This window comes from Loxodonta africana, chromosome 25 (assembly GCF_030014295.1).
Source record: "Loxodonta africana isolate mLoxAfr1 chromosome 25, mLoxAfr1.hap2, whole genome shotgun sequence".
NCBI classification, from domain to species: Eukaryota; Metazoa; Chordata; class Mammalia; order Proboscidea; family Elephantidae; genus Loxodonta; species Loxodonta africana.
This window is the reverse complement of record NC_087366.1, coordinates 7083729-7110116: the sequence shown is the minus strand read 5'-3', so window position 1 is coordinate 7110116 and position 26388 is coordinate 7083729. Positions and strand designations below refer to the sequence as shown.

The window sequence follows — 26388 nt, the reverse complement described above, 5'->3', positions numbered from 1 at the left end:
AGATATCAGACCTGGGAAACTTTTCTTTCCAGTAATGGGCTAAAACAGTTACAGCCAGATCTCTGTAAGAAATGCCTTTGCATTATAATGGCCACCTCGTTCCCTGTAGGGATGAAAGCCCAAGACTGTGGATCACATATGCTTGGCTGGAGCTGGTTCTGTGTTTTTAGTCCAATTAAAAAAAAAATTAGGGAAGGATTTTTGGTCCCTGGGTTTTTTGTAGCTGCTTCTCTCAGGCCAGGAGAATGGGTTAGGAAAAGACCCAAAAAAAAAAAAAAAAAAAAAAAACCCAAAAAGAACAGAAAGAAAAACCGCAGTGCAGTTCACTCTCTGGCTCAGGAAATTCCAATGTTAATGAAGTTGTCTGGGAAGGGGAGGGGAGGGTTCAGGTAAATAGGAGAGAGTAGCACCCCAGAATATAGACAAAGTTACTTATCTTGCTGGGGATGACTGTTTTATGTGAGATTCCCGAGGGGCGTGTCGACTGTGTGCCCGGGCTGGGTAGAGATTGCCCCCGAGGGTCAGGCCCGCGTCCTGTGCTTGTGCTGTCTCAGAAGCCGTGGTCAGTTCCTCTGCTCCCAGTCCAAAGTCCAGTGCCAAGATTCCCCGGCTGGGACGCCACACCCCTGGCTCCAAAACCAGTCGCTGCCTCCCGGCAACTTCTCCTCCTTTCAGCTGCGTTGCTGCGCTGCCTGCGTGCACTGGCTGGGCTTCCCCCGAGGTCAGTTCAGGGGGCTAGGACTGTGCCCCGTGTTTGCGCTGTCTTAGGATGCCGTGCTCAGCTCCCCTGCGCCTAGTCCAAAGCGCGGCGCCAAGGTTTTCTGACTGGGACGCTGGCTCCAGGCTCTGAAAACAGTCGCTGCTTCCCCGTGGTTGTTCGTTCTCAGTCTCTGTCACTCAGGTCAACTCTTTAGATCTGTGTTTGATAGGGTTCGTAGATTGTCATGTGTGTGATCGATTCACTTGTTTTTCCAAGTCTTTGTTGCAAGAGGGATCCGAGGTAGCTTCTACCTCGTCAGCCATCTTGGCCCCCTGGTCTAATTTTTAAATTTTTTATGGGAATAATTTCAAATTTACAGAAAATGTACAAGAAAAGCACGAAGAACACCCATATACACCCTGGTCAGATTTACTTAGTGTTAATATATTTTCACATTGCTAATATTTACATATTGTTAACATTTAAATGTTTTAACATTTGATAACTCTTCCCCTCTCTCCCTCTCTCCAAATACACAACAAATTTTTCCTGTCGTTTGAGAGTTAGTTGCATACATCATTGTCGTAGTACCTCAGGGTGTATTGGATAAAAATAGGGATATTCTCTTACATAACACAGTACATTTATTGACATCAGTAAATTTAACATTGATATTAACACTTTAATCTATGGTCCATTTTCCAATTTTGACAATTTACTCAGTAATGCCCTTGATAGCATTATTTCCCCTCCAGTACAGGATTCATTCAAGGATCATATATTCATTCAATCAAGAGTTACGACTCTTTCATATTTTTTAGCTGGAAGAGTTCCTCAGCCTTTTATGACTTCAAATTTTTTTAAGACTACAGTCCCCTTCTTTTAAGTAGAATGTTCCCCATTTTGGGTTTGTCAGATATTTCTCCAAGATTAAATTCAGGAAGGATGCCTGATAGGAATACTACAGGTAGTCCCCGACTTATAACATATTCAAGCTGCGATGAACCACACTTAATGAATGTCTTTTTTTGTTTTTTGTACATCTTATCAGTAATATGTATTACATACAATGTTAAAATATATCTTAAGTTTATATGTAATGTTTCCAACCCCCGAAGACAAAGAAATGGATTTACAGATACCGATAATAAAAGGCAATAATAATGAAAACTAAAAAAAAAAAAAAAAGCCTTTAACTTATATCAGATCCAACTTATGATGGAGTCATCCAGACGGAACCCTGCTGTAAGTCAGAGATTACCTGTCCATAAGTGATGTGTCCTTAAAGCATTACATCTGGAGGCATGTGATTTCTTTGTTCGTTCTTCTTTGGTGATGATCAAGGTGTGGTCCAGTTTCTCAATGATATGTTTACTGTATTTTCTCCTTGCATTTAATAAGCAATCTTAAATGATGAGCTTTTTAAGACAATGCAAATATCTTACATCTCATCAAAATTGTTCTAGATTTAACAGCCACTGGCATTTCTTATGATATTCCAAAGATTTAGATTTTATAATTTAAATCACGGAATGTCATAAATCTAATATGAAATCTAATCATTTTGTTCACACGTAGAGTCATATTCTAGTGATGAAAATCATTATAGAGCTGCTTACACTTAGCCACCAAAAGACAGACTGTCATCTAAGAAGTCTATTGTTGCTAGTTAAAATTTATCAATTGAAAAAAATCAGCTATCCATCTGTCTTAGTTACCTAGTGCTGCTATAACAGAAATACAAGTGGATGGCTTTAACAATGAGAAATTTATTTTCTCAGTCTAGTAGGCTAGAAGTCCAAATTCAGGGTGTCAGGTCCAGGGGATGGCTTTTTCTCTCTGTCGGCTCTGGAGAAGGTCTTTCTTATCAATCTTCCCTTGGACTAGGAGCTTCTCCACACAGGAACCCTGGGTCCAAAGGACATAGTCTGCTCCCGTTGCTGCTGCTTTCTTGGTGGTATGTGGTCCCCCTGTCTCTCCTCTGCTCGCTTCTCTCTTTTATATCTCAAAAGAGATTGGCTCAAGACACAATCCAGTATTGTAGATTGAGTCCTGCCTCACTAATGTAACTACCGCGTACCCCACCTCGTTAACATCATAGAGGTAGGATTTACAACACATAGGAAGATCACATCAGATGACAAAATGGTGGGGAATCACTCAATACTAGGAATCGTGGGCTGACCAGATTGATACACATATATTTGAGGGACACAACTCAGTCCATGACAACATCACAGAACAGTTTAAAGCATTTTAATAAATTCTTGCTTTGTAAACTTAAAAGTTTTCCTTTGGTGGCCCAGTTTAAACAGCATATTGCCTATTTTTTTTTTTTTTTTTAAATCTTGTTAGAAATACACATTAAACGAAGCTTTGAAGATAGACTTTTCCTGAAAAAGAATACCTAAGCATTGGGTCTAAACACAGAAAAGTTTCCAATTTTTTTTTGGTTGTGTTAGGATACTTTTAACATGGTGTTTGAGATTTCTTGATGTCTTTTGCCCTAGGTATTTCTTTTTGTGATAATTCAACTTCATCAATACCAAAACCAAAACCAAACCCAGTCCCGTCGAGTCGATTCCGACCCATAGTGACCATATAGTGACCCTATAGGACAGAGTAGAACTGCCCCGTAGAGTTTCCAAGGAGCGCCTGGCGGATTTGAACTGCCGACCCTTTGGTTAGCAGCTGTAGCACTTCAACACTACACCACCAGGGTTTCCACTTCCTCCATATTTCATGTTAATTGTCACATTCTTCCATCTGTGCCTTTTTCTTTCACGCTGACGCTTCTCCTCTGCTAACATTTTCCTGTCACATCTGGCTACAAGGAAGAGAAACCAAAGCTGTAGAGGTCAGAGGTCCTTGTCAGAGGCCTTATTTTAATGGAAACGTCACTTGTGTCAAAGAATTTGAATGGTGTTTGGAGTCAGTTCTTCAGGGAGAAGTGTGTATATTATTCTTTTTAACTTAGTTCATAGTACGCTGAGTAATTTTCTAACTGCATCAAGGTGAATAAACATGCAGTCGTATGCTTTGTGATAATGTAATTTAAGAAATGAAGCAAGTGTTTATAGGGTGCCTACTGTGTACTTGACACTGTGCTATTTTAGTTGTATAGTATTCATTCCCACAAAAAGCTTAAGTCTTTTGGGGGATATAAGGCAATCACAAGAAATATTAGATAATACAGCACCACTGAGTACCACTAGCTTAGGGGTTCAAATAGGGCTACCACTTTGAAAGGGCTGTGCTTTAAAATCATTCCCAGAGTGTGTTATTTATCAATTGCTGTGTAACAAACAGTCTCAAAATTTAGCAGCTTAAAACAACAAACAATTATTATCTAACAATGTTTCGAGGGTCTGAAATATAGGAGTGGCTTAGCTGGGTGATTTTGGCTTAGCGTTTCTTCTTGAGGTTGCAGCAAGTTGTTGGCCAGGCTTGACTGGGATCAGAAAATCTGCTTTCAAGTTCCCCATGTTGTTGTTGGCAGGCCTCAGTTCTATTATGACTGTTGTCTGGAGATTTCAGCTCCTCAATGTGGGGACCTCCACATAGGGCTGCTCACAACAGGACAGCTTACCTCCCCCAGAATGAGTGATCTAAGGGAGAGAGAGAGTGATTGCCCAAGGTGGAAGCCGCAGTGTTTTCAATAACCTAATGTCAGAAGTACCATAACATCACTTCTGACATATGCTATTTATTGGCTACACAGACCAATCCTAGTAAAATGTGGAGGAGACTACACAAAAGTGTGAATTCCAGGAAGCGGGGCTTATCAGGGACCATCTTGAAGGGTATCTACCATACAGAGGCAGGCCAGCACAAAGGAAGCATTTCTACTCACTCAGGACAGTTGTTACGGGAGCCCTGGTGGTGCAGTGGTTATGCTCTCGGCTGTGAACCAAAAGATCACTGGTTCCAACCCACCAGCCATACGGTGGGAGAAAGATGCTGTAGTCTTCTTCCGTAAAGATTATGGAAACCCTCTGGAACAGTTCTACTCTGTCCTGTAGGACGATGAGTTGGAATTGACTTCATGGAAACAGATTGTTTTTGGTTAAGATAGCTGTTAAAATCTGTTTCTGTGTGCCCACTGAAAGGGGTCAAAGATTTTTATCTGCTGGCAGCTGGGCCATTGATAGTGGTCTGCTTAGAGCCTTGGTGAATGGCTGGGTGAGAGAGTCTTAATTTCAAGAATCTTGGGGAGGTGTGTACAACTCACAGTAGCAGGAAATTCCAAATATAAGATTTGAACCATCCTTTTGATCTTGTCTCTCTCTAGCTACATAGCCTTAGCCTAATAAACCTACTTCATCCCTGAATATTTATTGCACCCCGGGGCTACAATAACTAAGTCAAACCTGTTGCCAACAAGTTGATTCAGACTCATAGAAACCCTACAGGACACAGTAGAACTGCCCCATAGGGCTTCAAGGAGTGGCTGGTGGATTCCATCTGCCCACCTTTCAGTTAGCAGCTAAACTCTTAACCACTGTGCCACCAGGACTCCTGGGCATACAAAAGTGAACAATGTAGAAGGGATTTTGACTTTTACAGAACTTTCAGTGTGGTTAGGTGAGATACAGATTAAACAACTAATTTCACAGGTAGTCATTAAAAAAAAAAAAAATTAAAAAAATTTTTTTTTCTTTTCATTTAATTACCATTGTGATAATGGCAACTTTTTTTTTCCTGAATGCATGGAAAGTGTCAGCTCCTGGTCTGGGATACGAGGTCACCTTGGAGCAGATCTTCAGAGGCCTCTTAGTTATGCAAAGGTAAAATGAGAGAATAACAGTTACCTTGGCTTTAGAATACAACAAGGCCTTTGGGGAGGGGGGAGAGGGACATTGCTTGCACACTCTGATTCCTTTATTGATGTGATGAACTCTACACATGATCTCACATAACTTAACCTTCAGGTTCTGGGAGTCTTATAATTAGAGAAGTTTGTTTCTGTTCAGGACGCAATTTCTGCTTTAGTCAGTAAAAAAAAAAAAAAAAGTAGGCACATTTAAAAAATGAATTAATAATCCATGAAAGATATTGATGCTTGGACAATTAGTTTATTTAATATTTCATAGGTTTCACATGCTGTACTTTGTTCGTATTAAAAAACCAAACTCAGTTGAAATTTTAGTCTTTTTTTAGTTCATTAAGTTTTTATCACAAACTTTATGAGTTTATTGGTTATAATTCTTGCTTTCTTCTGTGATTGTGTCATGATCATGCCTGAAGTTGTCATCTTTTGATTGAGATAGTTTTTGTGTACTTAGCATAGGAGGAATGTTTCCACATCTTGAAATAAATATACTTTTCACATTTTTATTCAAACACAGATGCTTGGTCTATCTTTCATTCTCCCATGTAAGAGACATGTGTAAACATGTGTAAAGAAATAGCTCACTCCTCTTGACTCTTCAAAAGGAAAAATAACAGTGCAGCCGTAGGGATAAGTAGCAACTGACACTTGACTTCAAGGTAGGACGCCACCAGGGGGTGGCAGGGACGGTGGCAAACTGGAGGGCGTGTGCCTCGTCTAAAGGAGCAGCTGCTGTTCTGCTTCAGCCCATTTTTCCCATTTGAGAATGTGAGCCCAGTTTTGGAAGCTCTTCCAATTTTCTGGAGAAGCTATAACTCTATATCTTTATGTGAAATCTCCTAGCATTTAGAAGTCAATCTTAAAACAAACAAGAAAAAAAAACAAAAAACCAGCATTGTTTGAGTCAAATAAAACACATCTGCAGACTGAATTTGACTTGTGGGCTGCCACAAACTGGGGACTAATAGTACGTGGGAAAGACCAGCACAGTTACCAGAAGTTGCAGCATGGTGTGATGGTTTGGGAAATGATGGCTCTGCACGTGAGGGTAAACCCTGTCTGGGACACTGTTAAATTCTGTAAAACCTGAATCAACAAGAATGAGGCAGCTGCTATGGACACGTTTTATCCATCGAAGTCTTTAGGACCAGTCCTGTGTAGTGATGCCAACAGTGAGAAGTGATGCATTGGCTGGCTATACAAACTAATCACCTTTTGGACTGATTAAGCTTTTTTTTTAAGCTGCAGTGTGCCTGGACAATTTAGGGCAAAACCTCAAGAAGGCGATAGTGAACTTCCTTCTTAATGGCGTTGGTGACTTCTTGGGCAGTTAATTGAAGGGAGAGAGAGAGAGAATGAGAGAAAAGAGAGAAGGGGGATAAGGGAGGGGAAGGAGTGGAGACAGGAGAGGGAGGGAAGAAGATGAGAGGTGACAAATGCCACAAAGGAGACAGGAGAGGGAGAGAAGGAGATGAGAGGTGACAAGCGCCATGAAGGTGGGAAGCCTCACTGTGAAAATGAGTTAAAGCTGAGATATGAAAGGTGAGAAGCAGTTAACCAGGCAAACGGCAGGGAAAGAGACTCCAGGTAGAGGGAACAGTATTTGTGCTGGCCTCGAGGTGGAAAGGTCATGGTGTATTTGAGGAAACCAAAAACACACAGAAAGAGGGTGGTATTGTAAAGGGTCTTAAAGGCCATGTTAATTATGTGGACCTTCAGTCCTGAGATAATGTTAATAGGAACATGAATGATCAGATTAGTGTTTTCATTTTTAAGTAGACTTTTTGTTGAAGTATAACATATGTAGAGAACAGAGACAAATTATAAGTGTGCAGCTTGGTGAATTTTCACAAAGTCAGCACACCCGTGTAACCAGTACCCAAATCAACAAACAGAAGCCCCAGCACTCCAGAATTCCCTCAGTCATTATCTCTGTTTCCCCAGGGTTACCAGTATCTTGACTTCCAACCTTCACACATCAATTTTGAACTTTCTGTATATGGAATTATAAAGTATGTAGTTTTTGGTTTCTGATTTACTTTTCTCAACATCATGTCTATGAGATTTATTCACATTGCTGCACATTTTAGCTCTGTTGCTTCTAGGGTTCCAGTGCATCTTTTCCACTGTAATGGACACTTGGGTTGTGTACGCATTGGTGTTATTACAAACAATGCTGCAAGGACTGTTTCTGCATGTGTTACTTGGTGAACATAGTGTATGTATGGATTTCTGTTGGGTATAGTTAATGTTTTAAAAGGACATTGCAGTATCTGTGGGCGGTATAGAGGGAAAGCAAGAGCAGACGTGGAGAAACATGGAGAATCTATTGTAGTAGTCCAGTTACTGAGGTGATGGCGGCTCAGACTAAGGCGGTGGCAGTGATGATGGCAAATTGATGGACGACAGAGGAATTTAGGAGCATTGTCAAGACTAAGCTGCTGATTGGATATAGAGGATGAAAGAGGGGCAGATGTCAATAATAATTCCAAGGTTTTTGGCCTGTTCAGTGTGGAAATTGGTATTTAATTCATTGTTAAGCTGTTCTGGTTTTATTAACTTTGATGTAATTTGTGGAAGTATATGAGTTCTGCTTGAATGCAGAACTGTGAATTAAAAAAAAAAAAGGAATGATTTTAGAAAGTCAACTAAAATCCGGCATAATTATTTGCATACAATTTTTACAGATTAAAAACTTGTTCAAATAACAGGTAGATGGAGAAGGACTACATTTCTGTTCCTAAAGGAATTCAAGCATTTTCACTTCCGTCATGGGTTGATAGAGATTGAGTTATTTTGCTTGATGACTGGATATTGTGTAAAATGAATTGTTCTTAATTCAATTTCTTATAGACCAATGCTTCCATCCCACAAATCGCTATTGCAGTAGCTACCTTATTGGCAGTCTTAGCAAGGAAGGGCTGAAGCTGAATGAGCAAAAACTCAACCATAGATTTCTTCCTGAGCATGGATCTGAATACAGGTTGTGATGCTAAGTAGAAAGCAGTATGGGGACTTCCACTACCTTAGTTGTTAAAATAAGAATTTTGTTTTCACAACATCAAAACTACAATCGACCTCTTACTAAAACACAGGATAATAAGAAATATGTGTTGCAGAGATTCGTAGAGTTGCATTTAATGCTACATTAAAATAATTTGATGTACTTAAATTTTTTTCTGTGCTTTCTCTTTTAAAATTATAATATATTGTCTATGGAAAAAGAAAATAGCTAAATTTAAAGCCAGGTGAAACCCGTGTTTTATATGTCAATGATTTTATTCCAATAGTATGATACTGTCATTGAAAAAAATTCTGATTTTCCTTATCTTTAAGTCTTGCAGCTGGTTGTGATTTAACGTCATGACACTTTATTTTTATTGTATTAGTAATCTACTCTTTTGTCTATGATACAAAGTTCTTACTTCGCCCCGGAGAATTTTCTGTACGATTCCTGTGTTTCTTTTCACTGATATGGCCCCCTGGAGAGAGTACTGGGTACCAGGGAAGACATGAGTATGGAAAACCTGGTCTTTACTCCCATATCCCCCAGTGTTATAAGTATGGTGAGGATACAACCCTAACACACACCTTTTCTTAATTTAAACCATGCAGTATCCCCTTGTTATGTTCAAACAGCTGCGTCTTGATCTATGTACAGGTTTGCATGAGCACAGTTGAATGTTCTGGAATTCCCAATCTTTGCCATGTTAACCATAATTTGTTATGATCCACATAGTCGATGCCTTTGCATGGTCAATAAAACACAGGTAAAGATCTTTCTGGTAGTCTCTACTTTCAGCCAAATCCATATGACATCAGCAATGATACCCTCGTTTCACATCCTCTTCTGAATCTTGCTTGAATTTCTGGCAGTTCTCTGTTAATGTATGGCTACAGCTGTTTTTGAATTATCTTCAGCAAAATTTTGCTTGCGTGTGATATTAATGATATTATTTGATAATTTTTGCATTCCATTGGATCACCATTCTTTGGAACTTTGGAATGGGCATGAATATGGATTTCTTCTAGTCAGTTAGCCAGGTAGCTGTCTTCCCAATTTCTTTATATACATATAGATCGATCAATCTGTCTGTCTGCCTATCTAGCTGTCTATACCTAACAGCATTAGGATTGGAGGAAGACTCATTAACAACCTGTGATTTGCAAATGACACACCTTTGCTTGCTGAAAGTGAGGAGGACTTGAAGCACTTACTGATGAAGATCGAAGGCTACAGCCTTCAGTATGGATTACAAATCAACATAAAAAAAAAAAACCCTCACAACTAGACCAGTGAGTACCATCATGATGAATGGAGAAAATATCGAAGTTGTTGAGGATTTAATTTTACTTGGATCCACAGTCAACACCCATGGAAGCAATAGTCAAGAAATCAAACGATATATAGCATTGGGCAAATCTGCTGCAAAAAAATCTCTTTAAAATCTTAAAAGGCAAGGATGTAACCTTGAAGACTAAAGTGTACCTGACCCAAGCCATGGTATTTCAATTGCCTTATATGCATGCAAAAGCTGGACAATGAAAAAGGAAGAATGAAGAAGAATCAACACCTTTGAGTTATGGTGTTGACGAAGAATATTGACTACCATCGTTATGGATTGAATTGTATATCCCAGAAATGTGTGTCAGCTTGGCTAGACCATGATTCCCAGTATTGTGTTTTTCTCATCTGATGTGATTTTTCTATGTGTTGTAAATCCTACCTCTATGATGTTAATGAGGTAGGATTAGCATCAGTTATGTTAATGAGGCAGAACTCAATTTACAAGATAAGATTGTATCTTAAGTCAATCTCTTGAGATATGAAAGAGAAATGAGCAGAAAGACATGGGCACCTCATACTATCAAGAAAGCAGTGCTGGAAATGGTGTGCATCCTTTGGACTCAGGGTCCCTGTGCTGAGAAACTCCTAGACAAGGGGGAGATTGATGGCAAAGACTTTCTCCCAGAGCTGACAGAGAGAGAAACCCTTCCCCTGGAGCTGACTCCCTGAATTTGAACTTTTAGCCTCTAGACTGTGAGAGAATAAATTTTTGTTTGTTAAAGCCATCCTCTTGTGGTTTTTCTGTTATAGCAGCTCTAGACGACTAAGACAACCATAGACTGTCAGAAGAATGTAAAATCTGTCTTGGAGGAAGTACAGCCAGAATGCTTCTTAGAGATGAGAATGATGAGACTTCATCTCACTTACTTTGACATGTTATCAGGAGGGACGAGTATCTGGAGAAGGATATCATACTTGGTAAAGAAGAGGGTCAGGGAAAAAGAGGAAGACCCTCAATGATTGGATTGACATAATGGTTGCAACCATGGGCTCAATCATACCTACTATTATGAGGATGGTGCAGGACCGAGTAACATTTCATTCCGTTTTCCATGAGGTCCCTATGAGTTGGAGCCAACTCGATGGTACCTCACAACAACCACCTCCAGTTTTAAATATACTTCATACAGAAAGTCAGAATAGTATTAAAAATTTAAATTGTCTTGTTCTATAAAAGGTCTGATGAAGTGTCCAATATGCTGTTATTGCACATGTGATACAGGGTTCGTTTCTCAGCAGGGTTGTATAGTGTTAAAAGCATTATATTACAGATCAGGAAACCTGGGTAGTAATTCCAGGATCTCACTTTCTAGTAATCTAATATAACAATTCTGTTAGTTTCCTTAAGCCTCAGTTTCCCCATCTATAAATCATGATAGTAGTATCTGTTCTGCAGTTCTGGTGGGGTTGTTGTGAACATCAAACGAGATACTAAGATGTATTTTGAAAAATTGAAATGTACTCTATGAATGTACCATGAAATTGATATTTTATAATAATGACTTGTATTAGTTGAATTGTTTTGACTGCCTGCAACAAATTAACAGTGGCTTGAAAAAGATTGAATTTTCTGTCTCTTCCTTGGAACAGTATGATCTGCACAGTTATCAGGATCAGTCTTCTTTTATCTTGTTGTTTTGCAGTCCCTAGGCATTTGCTATCATTTGTGAGGTCAAAGGTGGTTTATCACCTTGTCCAAGTTCCAGCCAGTAGCATGAACGAAGCAAGAGGAATGGAAGGGCCATTCCTTTCCTTTAAAAGACACACATCACTTCCTCCCACATGCCATTCATAGAACGAACCCACAGGGCCTTATCCAGCTGCTGGGGAGGCTGGGGAATGTGGTGTTTATTCTGGCATTCATCTATCTACTTAGTTAAAAATTATAGGCACTACTACCACATAAAGAGGGGCCAACAGATATTGGGGTACAATTAGAAAACTGTCACATGAATTGAGAAGAATAACATTAGGTCTTTAACTTTTAACCTTAAAAGATATATGTTAGAACAGCACTGTCACATTTAATATCTAATATCTAAAAAGAAACAAAGAACCCGAAACCCGTTGCTGTCCAGTTGATTCCGACTCATAGCGGTACTCTGCGTTAAAGTGTAGAACTGTTTCATAGGGTTATCTTGGCTGTAATCTTCATGGGATCAGATCACCAGGCCTACCTTCTGTGGCACCACTAGGTGGGTTCGAAATCCTAACCTTTAGGTTAGTAGTTGAGAACAAACTATTTGCGCCACACAGAAGTGATAAAGAAACAGATGAATGTAATTTTAAAAATAATTTTTCTTTATCCCAGTATATCCAAAATATTTTATTTCATATGCAATCAATATAAAATTATTAATGTGATATTTTACATTTTTTCTATATTACATCTTTGAAATCAAGTGTATATTTTCCAGTTACATCTCATCTCAGTTTAAATTTGCCACATTTGATGAACTCAATAGCCACATGTATATTGGGCAATGCAGCTCTAGGAAGAAGTATTGACAAATGTTATATGGTAACAATGGAGGAGAATAAACCTTCTTCCTTATTTCCTGTTGTTTTACATTTCACATAATTTTCAGTTTATTTATTCAGTCAAAAAATACTAAGTACCTTCTATATCCTAGACACTGTACTAGGCACTCAGGATACAACCGTGAACAAAACTAACAATGTCCCTGTGCTAATGGAGCATATATCCTAGTGGGGGAGAGTCACACAAAAAATAAACAAGTAGATATTTAGCATATGTGATGGTTAAGGTTGTGTGTCAGCTTGGCTGGGCCGTGATTCTCAGTGGTTTGGCAGTTACGTAATGATGTGGTTTGGCAGTTATGTTATGATGTAGTCATCCTCCATGATGTGATCTGATGTGATCACCCAATCAGTTATAAGGGGAGTTTCCTCAGGAGTGTGGCCTGTATCCAGTATGTATATAGATGTTCTGGCTAAGCTTGCATACTTGCTCTTCATCCTGCATCTGGCTTGTCATCATCTGACCTCCAGTTCTTGAGACTTGAGCCAGCAACCTGCTGTATTGCCTGCTGATCCTGGGATTTGTCGACTTCTGCAGCCTATGAGCCAGCAGCCAGTCACCTTACCTGCCAGTCTTGGATTCAGCGGCCTGCTGTCTGATCTGCCAATCTTGGGTTCATCAGCCCCGGCAGCTACATGAGTCTGGAGAAGCCTCCAGCCTGATGCCTGACCCATGGACTTGGGACTTGCCAGCCTTTATAACTGTGTGAGCCATTTCTCTTTCTCTCTCTCTGTCTATACATTTCACTGGTTTTGCTTCTCTAGAGAATTCAGCCTAAGACAGTATATCAGATGGTAATAAATAGAGAACAGTATGGAGAAGAACAAAACACCATAATAAGTCAACTGAAGAAAGAGCCATGGATATCTGGAAGAAAATTGTTCCACGGAGTCAGAATAGCAAGTACAAAGGCCCTGTGGCAGAGAGTGTTTAGCATATTTAAGGAACAATAAGGAGCCCAGTGCAGATGGGACAGAATGGTGAGAGGGAGCATGTAGGAGATGAAATCAGAGAAGAGTGGGGAAGTATGTTTTAAAAAGATTACTCCATCTACTCTGTTGAGAATATACAAGGTAGTAGTAGGGAGGTCAGTAAGGAGAATATTGCAGTAATCCTGTAGAGAGATAACACTGTTGGCAGAGATGGTGAGAAATGGTAGGATTGTGATATATTTTGAAGTTAAAATTGAGAGAATTTGTTGATGGTTTGGATATGTACTTGAAAAAGAGAAGTCAAGAATGCCTTCGTGCTCTTCTTAAAACCAAACAATAGTTTAGCTTAACTACTAAAGAATGTCTTCCTTGAGCATTATACTCTTTTAAGATCTATCTATATGGGATCATATTGACAACAGCAACTCAAAAGATTATATAGGAACCCTAGGGGGCAGTGAGTTGATGTTTTAATAGGAGAGGAACAACTCAGAAAAGGAAGGTGAGGATAGTCGCACAACTCAAAGAATGTAATCAGTGTCACTGAATTGTACACACAGAAACTGTTAAATTGGTGTATGTTTTTTTGCTATGTATATTCGTTGGGTTATTCTCAAAAACAAAATGAATTATTAAAAAAATTAAAAAAGAATGGCTTCAGGCTTTGATCAGAGCATCTGGAAATACATAGTTGCCTTTTACTGAAATGGGAAGACTCTGAAAGTGGTAGGTTTATGACAGATGGGTATGTGTGGAGCTGGCAGGAGGGAGTTCAATTTTAGACATGCTATGTTTGAGGTATCTATTAGGTGACAGACAGGCAGGCAGTTGGATATATGGGTCTGGAGCGCAGGAAAGATAGTGGGGCTAGAGAAATCAGGACTGAGGGCATCATTGTAGAGCTATATTTAAAGCCATCTTATTAGATGAGATCATAGGGAGAGATGGTAATATAAAAGTGAAGAGGTTCACGGACTCTACCCTGTGATACTCCGATGTTTCTAGGTTATGCTGATGAAGAAGAATCAGCAAAAGGGACAGAAAAAGAGTGGCTGGTAAGGTAAGAGGAGAATCAAGAGCGTGTTGAGTAGCAAAACCAATGAAGAGTGTGTCAAGAAGGTGTAAGTAGTCAATTTTTATAGTTGTGTAAGAAGAAAGTCAATTAAGAACAAAGGCAAAAACTTACTTTTAGTTTTAGCAACATGGAAGTCATTGGTGGCCTTGACAAAAGTTATTCTTGGGGACTGGATGGTTCAAGAAAGAAAGCTGTTTCAACAGTTTGCTATCTGTGTCCTTATATGTATATATTTGGTCAACTGTTCAGTTGTTTCCTTAGGACTTATTCATAAGTTGAATCACTAGGCCAAAGCATAGATGCATATGTCATGTGAATAAGAATATGGAGAACGTAGCAATCAGAGTTCAGAAAGATTCACAGGGTCGTGGAAATGCACTGTATTCACACACAATCAGGCATGGGCTATTTGAGAAAGACATAGGGATATGTTTTTAAATACAGATCCAGAAAGGAGACAGGTCCAGAGCCTTGCTCCAATCAGTGGACATTACCCATGCTCAATGGCATTCCAAGTAGTAGGTAAAGGCCCAGGTGGGCAGGTGCTTGGTTTCATGGCATCCAGCTAAGAAGTAATGCTTTCAAGAGTTAAAAACTCCAGCTGCTGGGAGTGCCGGGTACTCATCTATAAGGGAACAAAGCAGAAGCCCAGTTACTAAGACTCATAGTTCAGGGCAGGGACCTAGGAACCAGGGACAGAGCTTGACCAGCCACAAGACAAGGGCCACTTAGCGTATGATATCCCCAAGCCTAGAGTTTCAGTGGGGTCAAAATTGTTGGTATGAGTAAAGTAGTTCTAGTTGGGAAAATATGAGGAAGTACTGCAGCAAAGAGCTATCATCCTTGCACAAGATTTAAATATAAGTAACGAGGACAGAAAATATCATGGCACAAATAGCACCAATACGTTACCAATATATAAAGGATTATTAATAAGGAGTCCTGGTGGCACAGATGGTTAAGCATTTGACTACTAAACAAAAGGCTGGCAGTTTGAACCCTCCCAGCAGCTCCACAGGAGAAGGACCTGGCAATCTGCTTCCATAAAGATTATAGCCAAGAAAACCCTATGGGGCAGTTCTACTGTGCTGTATGGGTGGCTGTGAGTCGAAGTCCACTCGATGGCACCTAAGAACAACAACGAAAACAACTGTGTCTTAATAAGGTTTTCGTACCCTAAACTTCCAAAATAGATACTGGGGTCAGGGTTCTATAAAATGCAGTTACAATTAGGGCTAAGTTCAAGGTTCTTGACTGAAGTAAAAAATGCTGATTATATATAAAGATCACTAGGACAAACCAAAAAAAACCAAACTCATTGTCATTGAGTCAATTTTGACTCATAGTGAGCCTATAGGACAGAGTAGAACTGTCCCATAGGGTTTCCAAGGAGTGGCTAGTAGATTTGAACTTCTCTTTTTGGTTAGAGCCAAGTTCTTAACCACTATGCCACCAGGGTTCTCAATCCTGGATGCACATTAGAATCACTGGAGTTGCTTTAAAAAATCCTAATGTACCAGCCTCACTGCAAATCAGTTAAAATCATAATCTGGGGAGTTGGATCCTTCAAGCAGTAGTGGTATTTAAGCTGCCATAGTGATTCCAGCAGAGTCCCTGGGGGTTATAAAAGGTTAATGCACTCAGCTGCAATTTTACATTCAGGAGAAAAGAAAATGGTGAAAAACAGGTGTATGATCAGAGAAGTAACTTACAAGTTCTGTCATTATTGGTATCATGTATGAATTTATAATACTAGATAAAAAGAAGTCAGAGAGTTACTGTGAGGAGCTTATGTTTTGAGATGTGTTTTTTAATTAGTGTATTTTGTACATTTCTCTTCTTTTATGCTTTATATACAGAATAGAGCTTTCTAGGTAGTTTCAGATATATAAAACCCATTGTTGAGTTGATTCTGACTTGTAGCGTCCCTATAAGACAGAGTAGAATTACCTCATAGGGTTTCCAAGGCTGTAAATCTTCAAGGAAGCAGACTGCCACATCTTTCTCCCACGGAACAACTGGTGGGTTTGAACCGCTGACCTTTCAGTTAGCAGACAAGCACTTAACAATTGTGCCACCAGGAATCCTTTTCAGATATATATTAATAATAATAATGAACAATTATTGAGTACTTACTACATATACGTGAGAAACTAAGGCACAAAACAGTAATATAGCTTGTTCAAGGTCATTTATTAGGTAGAAAATCCAGAATTTGAATCAAGCAGAATTTTACTGCAGATCATTGTGGTATGCTGAGTCTCATCTACAGCCTTTATTAAAGAGCCCATGAGAAATAATAGGACATGAATCTAAAAGTATTAAAACTTTGAGTTTCAATATTCCTCTGTGTGATAATTTTGCCATTTATCTTTTCTGACAATGATACATGCATGGATAAAACTTGATCGGGAAGGAGATCTTTTGTTGGAAAAAAATTGAAGGGAAAGAACATTCAAGGTAATTTTAAAGTAGTATTTGAGGGTCTGAGAGGAGAGCTGTCTGTTACTACAATGTTCCTCAACCTGCCTGTCCCTGAAAATCTCAGAAAGAATGTAGGGGAGGGCCAGAGGGGATCCATAAAACCTATGGGCACTCTTAACTCCTCTACCAAATAGGACACTGGTTTTGAGAGCTACAGCGTATCAGATGCTTGTCAAAACATCAGCCCACTGGGGAACTTGTCAAGGAGGAACTTGACAGACTGTATGCTTGGGGGAGCACAGGAACAACACGTTGTCACGCACAAGCACGCAGACAATTACAACAGAGACTAAAACAAAGTCTTGTACTTGGAGGAAGCCCAAATTAAAAAAAAAAAATCAGTGTGTGTCTATACACTACTTATCTCCCAAAGGAAATACTGCTATCAAGTATTGGACACCTTCAGCAATCAAAATGGATTACTAAAGGAAAGATGTTTGAAGTTTGTCTTGTTGCAAATTGTTTGGGAGAGAATTTAACCTATTTTTATGCATCAGGCTGACATGGGTTTCAATCCGTTTCGAAAGACTTCAGTGTAGTAAGGAAAAAAGGACACAGCGATACAGATTCACAATCGCCTCATCTGCCATTCTGAAAATGTAAAATTCTCTATAAAGTGAAAGCTTTTCATAAGTTTGGCACCAAAATGTATTTATTTTCAAAACCTGACCTAAACTGACGTGAGGTTATGTATATTTTTATTTATCTTACTTAGTGTGAATATTCATAACATTTTGCTGCAAAATCTTAATAAGTTTTATTCTGTGATGCTGTTCTAGACCCCGCTGTGGGAATTACATGATAGTGTATTACCATATTCTTTTACTAAAGTCCAAAAAATGCTGAATTTCCAAACACACCTGGCATTCAAGCCCTTCCAGTGAAGGATTGTGGACCTTTATCGGCAAATTGAATGAATTGTAGACTTCCTATTTCTCTTTTAGATTATTTTCATATTATATTCCTTATTGCTTTTGGAAGAAACATTATCAAGAGTTAAAACTTTATGGAGCAGCCAATATGCAATCTTTCTGAATCATTCTAATTAACAAAGTGAAGATAGAGTTCTAAAAATTTTAAAAACACTTGTTTCAAAGAAAAAATGACTTATCTTTTTCAGGGTGTGAAGCTCTTCTGAAGAAGGAGTTGAATGAAAACTGAGGAAGGTCTTCAAGTCTTTGGTGGAATAAATGTCAGAAGGTTAGATTCCTACTAAAATAAAATTTTCAAACATATAGATTTGTTATTATGTGCCAAAGTTTAACTTAATGGAGGAACCAGCCAGAAGACAGAGGAGGGTGTTTCAAAAGGTGTTGAGGGATTCCTGTTGGTAGCCATCCGATTCAGCCCTCAATTCATGGTGCATAAAATTGTTGGGGAAATGATTGCCTAAATAAAATTGCTGAATTGCCTATAAGACTTATTCCCCCCTTTTTTTTTTACTTGTACACCAATGTTCACTGCAGCATTATTCACAATAGCCAAAAGGTGAAAACAACCCAAATGTCCATCAACAGGTAAATGGATAAACAAAAGGTGGTATATCCACACAATGGAATATTATTCAGCCAAAAAGAGAAATGAAGTTCTGATACGTGCTACAACACAGATAAACCTTAAAAACGTTATGCTGAGTAAAATAAGTCACACTCAAAAAAGTCAAATAGTATATGATTGCATTTATATGAACTGTCCAGAATAGACAAATACATGAGACCAAATTTTATCAGTGGTTAGCAGGGTGGGCTGGAGGCGGAAATGAGGAGGTATTGCTTTAGTGGTAGTTAAGGGTGATGAAAAAGTTTGGTAACACAGAGTGGTGATGGTTGCACATACATAATTAATGCCATTGAATTGTACACATAAAAATGGTTGAAATAGCAAAAAAAAAAAAAAGATATTTCCTGGCTACCATTACTCAACATTTTGATCAAAGAGTCTATAGAAGAATCCTGATCAAAAGGGGGGAAAAGGCAAAACAGAATTTCAAATTCTTATGGAATCTGGGCTTTCTGGAGCTTGAAGGGAAATGAGCCGCTGAAACTATTGCCCTGAAATCATCTTTAAACCTTAAACTAAAAATACTCCCCGAAGTCTTCTTAAAACCAAACAATAGTTTAGCTTAGCTAGTAAAGAACATTTGCCTTGAGCGTTGTTCTCTTCTAAGATCTATTTATACAGGATCAAATTGACAACAGCAACTTGAAAGATTATATAGGAACCTTAGGGGGCAGTGAGTTTATATTAGTGGGGGAGGGACAACTCGGAAAAGGAGGGTGAGAATGGCTGCACAACTTGAAGAACGTCATCGATGACACTGAATTCACATGTAGAAAATATTGAATTGGTGTATGTTCTGCTGTGTATATTCTCAACAACAAAAATAAAATAAATTATTTAAAAAAAGAAAATCCAGAATTGGGTCTTCACCAATCTGATAGGAGAGAAATGGCATCCAGTTATTTAAATTTGCATTTCTTTGATCATTAATGATTGAATAGTTTCCTTTGTCATTGTGTGCTTTGCTCACTTGTCTCCTTTGGGTGTTGGTGGTTTCTTTCTTATTGGTTGGTAAGACCACTAACCTTTTGTCATATTTGTCACAATCATTTTATTCTATGTTGTTACCTGCTTTTTAAGATTTCTATTTGCAGTGTTTTTTGGCACACTGAAGTTTAACGTTTTTTAATTGTCTTAGTTATCTAGTGCTGCCATAACAAATATACCACAAGTGGGTGGCTTTAACACACAGAAATTTATTTTCTCACAGTTTAGGAGGCTAGAGGTCTGAATTCAGGGCGCTGGCTCTCGGGGAAGGCTTTATCTCAGTTCACTTTGGGAGAAGGTCCTTATTCCTTGGCTCCTTGGTGATCTTCGTGTTGCATGGCATCTATCCTCTCCATCTCTGCTTGCTCTGCTGTCCTAATCTGCTCCTTTTGTATCTCAAAGGTCATTGGCTTAAAACACACCCTACACTGATATGGCCTCTGTAACATAACAAAGAAAACCCATTTCCAAATGGGATGATAACCAGAAATATAGAAATTAGGATTTACAGCATATTTGAACTAAAAAAAAAAAAAAAAAAAAAATTGGGGGGGGGACATAATTTAATTTGTTACATTAGTATTCTATACAGTGGAATATTGTTCAGCCATAAAGAGAAATGAAGTTCTGATACATGCTATGACATGAATGAACCCTAGAACAACCTCCAATAACTCCATGGAGTTGATCCCAGTTTATAGATGATGAAAAGAGGTTTAGCACCTCCAGTTTTATAGGAAACTGATTCCGGCCTGAGCGTTTGGCTAAGGTCCTTAAAGAGGTGATGGTTTTTCTGTGTGCAGTTTAATATGCACAGCATTTTGCCCATGTCCTTGTTTCTGATAAGCAGTGGTGGCTATGTTTTAAAAGTCCTGGAATTAGGGTTGTGCGATGATGATGGGCTTTTGTTTTTGTCCTCTGAGCTCTTCTGTGTATTCCTAGGTTTTATGGGCAAGACTTTTTTTTTATTAAGCTATAACACCTTAAAAGTTAAGTTTCTTTAGTGTTATAAAATTTTGTTAAGTGTTTGTGTGAGTTAAGCATTTGTTAGCCTTACAGAGTTATAAAATTCATTGCACCCTTACTGCTGTTAGAATGCTGTTCAAATATACCAAGACAACAAAATTGTATTCACCAGGTGTCTCCAGAACAAAGTTTCACTAATTCTTTGGCTTATTAGAAACTGTTCTAGGGTGATATGAAAAGTTGAAGCAATCAGAATTTTATCTTTGCCGCAGTTTGTTCATGTGTTTTAAATTTCTCGTATCGTAATAGGAGTTCCTTTATCTCCTGTCATAATAAATCTCAACAGGTAAATATAAACCATTTCTCAAAAAAAAAAAAAAAAAACCAAAGAAAGACACAAACGTGTCCACTGCATATTTTTCATTTTTTAGAACAGTTTAAGATTTACAGAAATTTTGAGCAGAAAGTACAGAGTTTTCACATACCACCCAGTTTTCCTTATTATTAGTATCTTACATTAGTATTGTACATTTCTTACAATTATTGAACCAATTGTTGATACATTATTATTGACTAAATTCTAGAGTTTATTCAGATTTCATTAGTTTTTATCTAATGCCCTTTTTCTGTTCCAGGATTCCATCCAGGAATACTACATTACATGTAGTTGTCGTGTTGTCTCAGTTTTCTCTTTGACAGTTTCTCAGTATTTCCTTGTTTTTAATGACCTCAAGGGTTTTGAGGAGCACTGGTCAGGTATATTATAGAATATCTCTTTCTTGGAATTTATTTCATGTTTTTCTCTTGATTATGGGTTTTTGGGAGAAAAATTATGGAGGAAAAGTGCCATTTTCATCACGTCATTAACAAGAAAGCATACTATCAACATGATTGTGACTGTTGATATTCACCTTGATCACCTGGGTGAGAAAGTGTTTGTCAGGTTTCGCCACTGCAGTTATCCTTTTTCCCCCTTTCCATACTAGAATCTCTGCTTCTTGCACTTGTTTAATCTCTTTCATATCTCAAAATAGACTTAATACACACCCTATACTAATCCTTCTCATTAACATAACAAAGACAACCCATTTCCAAATGGGATTATAACCATAAGCATAGAGGTTAGGATTTACAACATATATTTTGGGGGGAAACAATTCAATTCATTACATTCCACCCTTTGCCCCCCCCCAAATTAATGTCCTTGCCACATGTAAAACACATTCATCCCATCATATCATAGCAAAAGTTTTAATCAACTCCAAGTCCAAAATCCAAAAATTCCTCTTCATCCATGAAATCTAAAATACAAGTTATCTGGTTTCAAAGTACAATGGTGTAACAGGCAGCCACAAGGTAGACATTTCCATTACAAATGGGAGAAACTGGAAGGAAAGAAGGTATAACAAGCACCAAGCAAGTCAGCAGAACACATTACATTAGCCCTGCAGTTTTGAAGATAATCCTCTGTTCTCTGAGACCATTTATACAATGGCATTGCACCCCAGATAGGCCACATTCTCCATATTCTGAGTGGAGGGCCCTCGGCCCTGGGCTTCAGCTCCGTCTTCCAGGCCCACTGGAAAGGCTCCCTCGAATTTGTGTGGCTCCATTATCCTAGTTCATTTGAATGGCAACTCTACCCTTTGAGACACTAGAGGCGTGGCCCTACCCTGAGACTGAGGCAGCTCTGCTTCCTTTTCTCTTCAGCTTCTGCCTCCTGGTTCCTTGGCCTCTCAGCCTCTCAGGCCTCACCACCAACATCTGCCTTGCTGGGGCAAGTATTCTAAAACTTTCTAGCTCCACTGATGAGTGCCTGGAGGCACCCCACTCTGTCAGTAAACTTCCGCTGGAGGGCACTCAGCTCTCTTGCCTCATGGGTTGGCAAGCTTAGCTCCACTAATGAGTGCCCAAATGTACCCCACTGTGCCAGGAAGCCTCCTGCACCAAGGAACTCAGCTCTCTTGCACTGTGAGTCAGCTCCATTGCTGTCTCGTGCTGAGTCTCCTGGTTCTGCTGTTGCCATTTCTCGACTGCTGCTGTTTTCTGTTGCTGATTCTTGGCATCTGAGCCGTCTGCAGTGTAACAGCTCTCCTCACTTCCTTCTCAGTCCTCACCAGAATTTTCTTTGACATCCTCAGACAGCGAGAAGCAGCAGCAAAAAGACAGGGGGACCTCATATCACCAAGAAACAAGAGCCAGGAGAATAGTGCTTCCTTTGATCTTGGGGTCCCCGTGCTGAGAATCTCCTAGACCAGGGGAAGATTGATGGTAAAAGACTTCCCTCCAGAGCTGACAGAGAAAGAAAGCCTTCCCCTGGAACTGGTGCCCTGAATTTCGACTTCTAGCTTCCTAGACTGTCAGAGAACAAATTTCTCTTTGTTACAGCAACCCACTTTTGGTATTTCTGTTATTGCAGCACTAGATAACTACAATACCTTCCAACAAACATTTGAACATAATTCAGACAAGTTCTCTGCCACTGCATGAAAAGCATTGCCCTTCCTCCATTGTCTAAACACATGATCGTCATTTTCTTTTAAAGCCTCACCAGATGCACATCCAACACACACGTTTCTAGCAACATTCTGTTACTGGCACCATACATATTCTCTAAAATGGTACAGACTTTCTCTATAGCTCTTCTCACTTCCTTCTGAGTTCTCACCAGAATTGCCTTTAACATCCATAATTCCATCAACAGTCTCTTGAAGGCAATCTAGGCTTTACTGTTAGGAAACTTAAATCTCTTCCAGCCTCTACCCATTACCCAATTCCAAAACACTTCCACACTTCAGGTATCCGTTAGAGCATCACCCCCACTTCTCGTTATCAAATTTGTTTCAGTTATCGAGTGCTTCTATAACAGAAATACCACAAGTGGGGGTGGCCTTAACAAACAGAAATTTATTTTCTCACAGTTTAGGAGGCTAGAAGTCTGAATTCAGTGTGCCAGCTCCAGGGGAAGGCTTTCTCTCTCTGTTGGCTCTGGAAGAATGTCCTTGTCTCTCTGAGCTTCTGCTCCTGGGCAATCTTCACATGGCTTGGTATGTCTCTTCTGCTGTCTCTGCTTTCTAGCTTGCTTGTTTAATCTCTTTTATATCTCAAAAGAGATTAAGACACACTACACCAATCCTGTTTCATTAACATAACAAAGACATCCTATTCCCAAATGGGATCATTATCACAGGCATAAAGATAAGAATTTATAACACATGTTTTTGGGAGACACAATTCAATCTATAACATTATCCATTTACTTAATTACTTAATTCCATTATACATGTATAGCAGTATCGGATTTGTTAAGGTATAATTCTGTGGGAAACAATGTTAACAAATATAGTATAATACTTATGTAGAGTTCCTTGCATCTTTAGTATTACAAACTCCATTACCAAAGGTACTTAGGTCAACATCTTTTTCCCCATACCCTTCAAAAAGGTTATGTACCTTTGTAATACAATTAGTTTCAATTGGATTCTCTTGTCACAGCCTGTAGTCTTTCCTGGGATACCCAGACTTCCTGAATCCTTTTTTTAAAATTCGAATATATTAAGGTTTAGTTTTTGTGTTGTAAAGTTCTATAGGTTTTAACGATTGCATAATATCACGTGTCCACCATTACAGTATCATACAGAATAGTTCCAAACCAAAAAAAATCAAACCTGTTGCCATGGAGTCATTTCCAACTCATTGCCCTAAAAATCCCCTGTGCTTTACCTATTCATCTCTCCCTCCCTCCCCCAAACTACTAGTAACCAAAGATCTTTTTACTGTCTTTATAGTTTTGCCTTTTCTGGAATTGTACAGTACATAACTTTTCTGCCTGGCTTCTTTCACTTAGCGATATGGATTTAAGGTTCCTCTATACCTTTTTTTTTTTTTATATATATACCTTATATGGAAACCCTGGTGGCGTAGTGGTTAAGTGCTATGGCTGCTAACCAAAAGGTCGGCAGTTCGAATCCACCAGGCACTCCTTGGAAACTACGGGGCAGTTCTACTCTGTCCTATAGGGTCGCTATGAGTTGGAATTGGCTTGATGGCACACAACAATGTCTTGTGATAGCTTGATAAGTAATTTCTTTTTATCACTTAATAGTAATCTATTCTACGGATGAATCATAGTTTGTTTTTCATTCACTTATTGAAGAATATCATGGTTGCTTCCAGATTTTAGCTAAATAAAGCTGTTTTAAACGTTCACATACAGGTTTTTGTGTGGACGTGAGTTTCAACTCAACTGGATAAATGCCTAGGCACGCAATTGCTGCACAGTATGGTAAGTGATGGAATTTTTAATTCCCATAGAATTCAGATTTCTGGATTCCATGGAGGTTGAAATGATCCACCCAAACTGGCGCCCTGAGATAACCTTTTAACCTTAAGCCTTAAGAAAACTTTTAGCTTAATGAGTAAATTATGTTTGTCTTGGGCATTGTGTTCTTTTATAGAATTACCCATGTGTTTTGACAAACAGCAATTCCAAAGGACAGACTAGAATCTATGATTTAAGCTCAATCAGTAATTATTTTAATTGTTTTTCAAGACAATGCTGTATGGAAACTTGTATGACCACAAATCCCTTTATCAGTTCTATTCTGGCCCTTTTTCATGGCAATGTATAATTACTAATGATAAGATGGAGTATAAAAATCTGTGAAAGTTCTTTCTTCTTTGGAACATTTTTGATTCTGTAGTTGGAAATGTTGCCCCAATTTGTAAGTCGTATATTAAATAAACAATCAATTTCTATTATTGGATTAATATTATTTTTGTTTTAACAATGTTAATACTATGTTTAGCTTTGTAAGAAACTGCCAAACTGTCCGAAGTGTCTATTCAGATCATTTGTTCATTATTTAATTGGAGTGTTTACTTTCTTAATGTTAGAGATTTATGAGCTCATTATACATTTTGGATACAAACCCTTTATCAGATATTGTTTTGTAAATGTTTTCTCTCAGTCTGGCTTGCCTGTTCATTCTCTTAGCAATGTCTTTTACACAGAAGTTTTTGATTTTAATAAAGTCCAATTTATCAATTTTTTCTTACATGGATTGTACTTTTGATGTGGTATCTAAAAATTTATTGCCAAACCTAAGGTCACCTGTGTTATGTTCCAGAAATTTTGTATTTTATATTTAGGTCTATGATTCATTTTGAGTTATTTTTTTGTAAGAAGTGTAAGGTCTATGTCTAGATTCATTTATTTGTTCTGTATATGATTTCCAGCTTTTCCAGCACCATTTGTTGAAAAGACTGTCCTTTCTCCATCAAATTGCCTTTGTTCCTTTGTTGACGATTAGTTGACTATATTTGTATAGGTCTATTTTTGGACTCTGTATTGTGTCCTGTTGAACTATGTGTCTATTCGTTTGCTAATAACACATTGTCTTCATCACTATAGCTTTACAGTAACTACTGAAGACAAATAATACCAGTTCTCTGACTTTGCTCTTCTTCAGTATTGCATTGGGTATTCCTGGTTTTTTTTTTTTTTTTTAACCTTTCCATATAAACTTATAATCATTTTGCCAATATCCACTTGCTGGTATTTTGACTAGGATTGCATTGAATCTATAAATTAAGTTGGGTAGATCTAAATCTTAACAATATTTATTCTTTCAATTCCTGAACATGATTTATCTGCATTTATTTAGATCTCTTTTATCAGGTTTTTATAGTCTTCTGCATGTAGATGCTATACATTTTTGTTAGATTTATACCTAAGTATTTCATTTTTAAATGGTAATGTAAATAGTACTGTGCTTTTAATTTCAAATTCCAATTGTTTTTTCTGACATAAAGGAAAGCAATTGATTTTTGCATATTAACCTTGTATCCTGTGGCCTTGCTATAATCTCGTATTAGTTCTGGGAGTTTCTTTTGCCAGTTTTTTGAAATTTTCTACATAAAAAATTATGTATATATGAATAAAGACAATTTTGTTTATTCCT

General features: G+C 38.4%; 1 long non-coding RNA gene across 3 annotated transcripts in view; it reads left to right on the top strand.

Annotated features, from left to right (window-relative positions):
* Positions 1-285: 285 nt before the first annotated feature.
* The window catches only part of LOC111750916 (uncharacterized), a 146466-nt gene continuing 120363 nt past the window's right edge, over positions 286-26388 (top strand). Inside the window, exons 1-5 of one of the 3 annotated variants that reach the window (XR_010319346.1) lie at positions 286-13126; positions 14359-14474; positions 16845-16888; positions 18033-18112; positions 24642-24710. This is a non-coding gene — a long non-coding RNA (uncharacterized LOC111750916). Of the gene's footprint in view, positions 13127-14358; positions 16889-18032; positions 21182-24641; positions 24711-26388 lie in introns of all 3 variants that reach the window. The other 2 variants (XR_010319344.1, XR_010319345.1) reach the window with 2 other exon arrangements.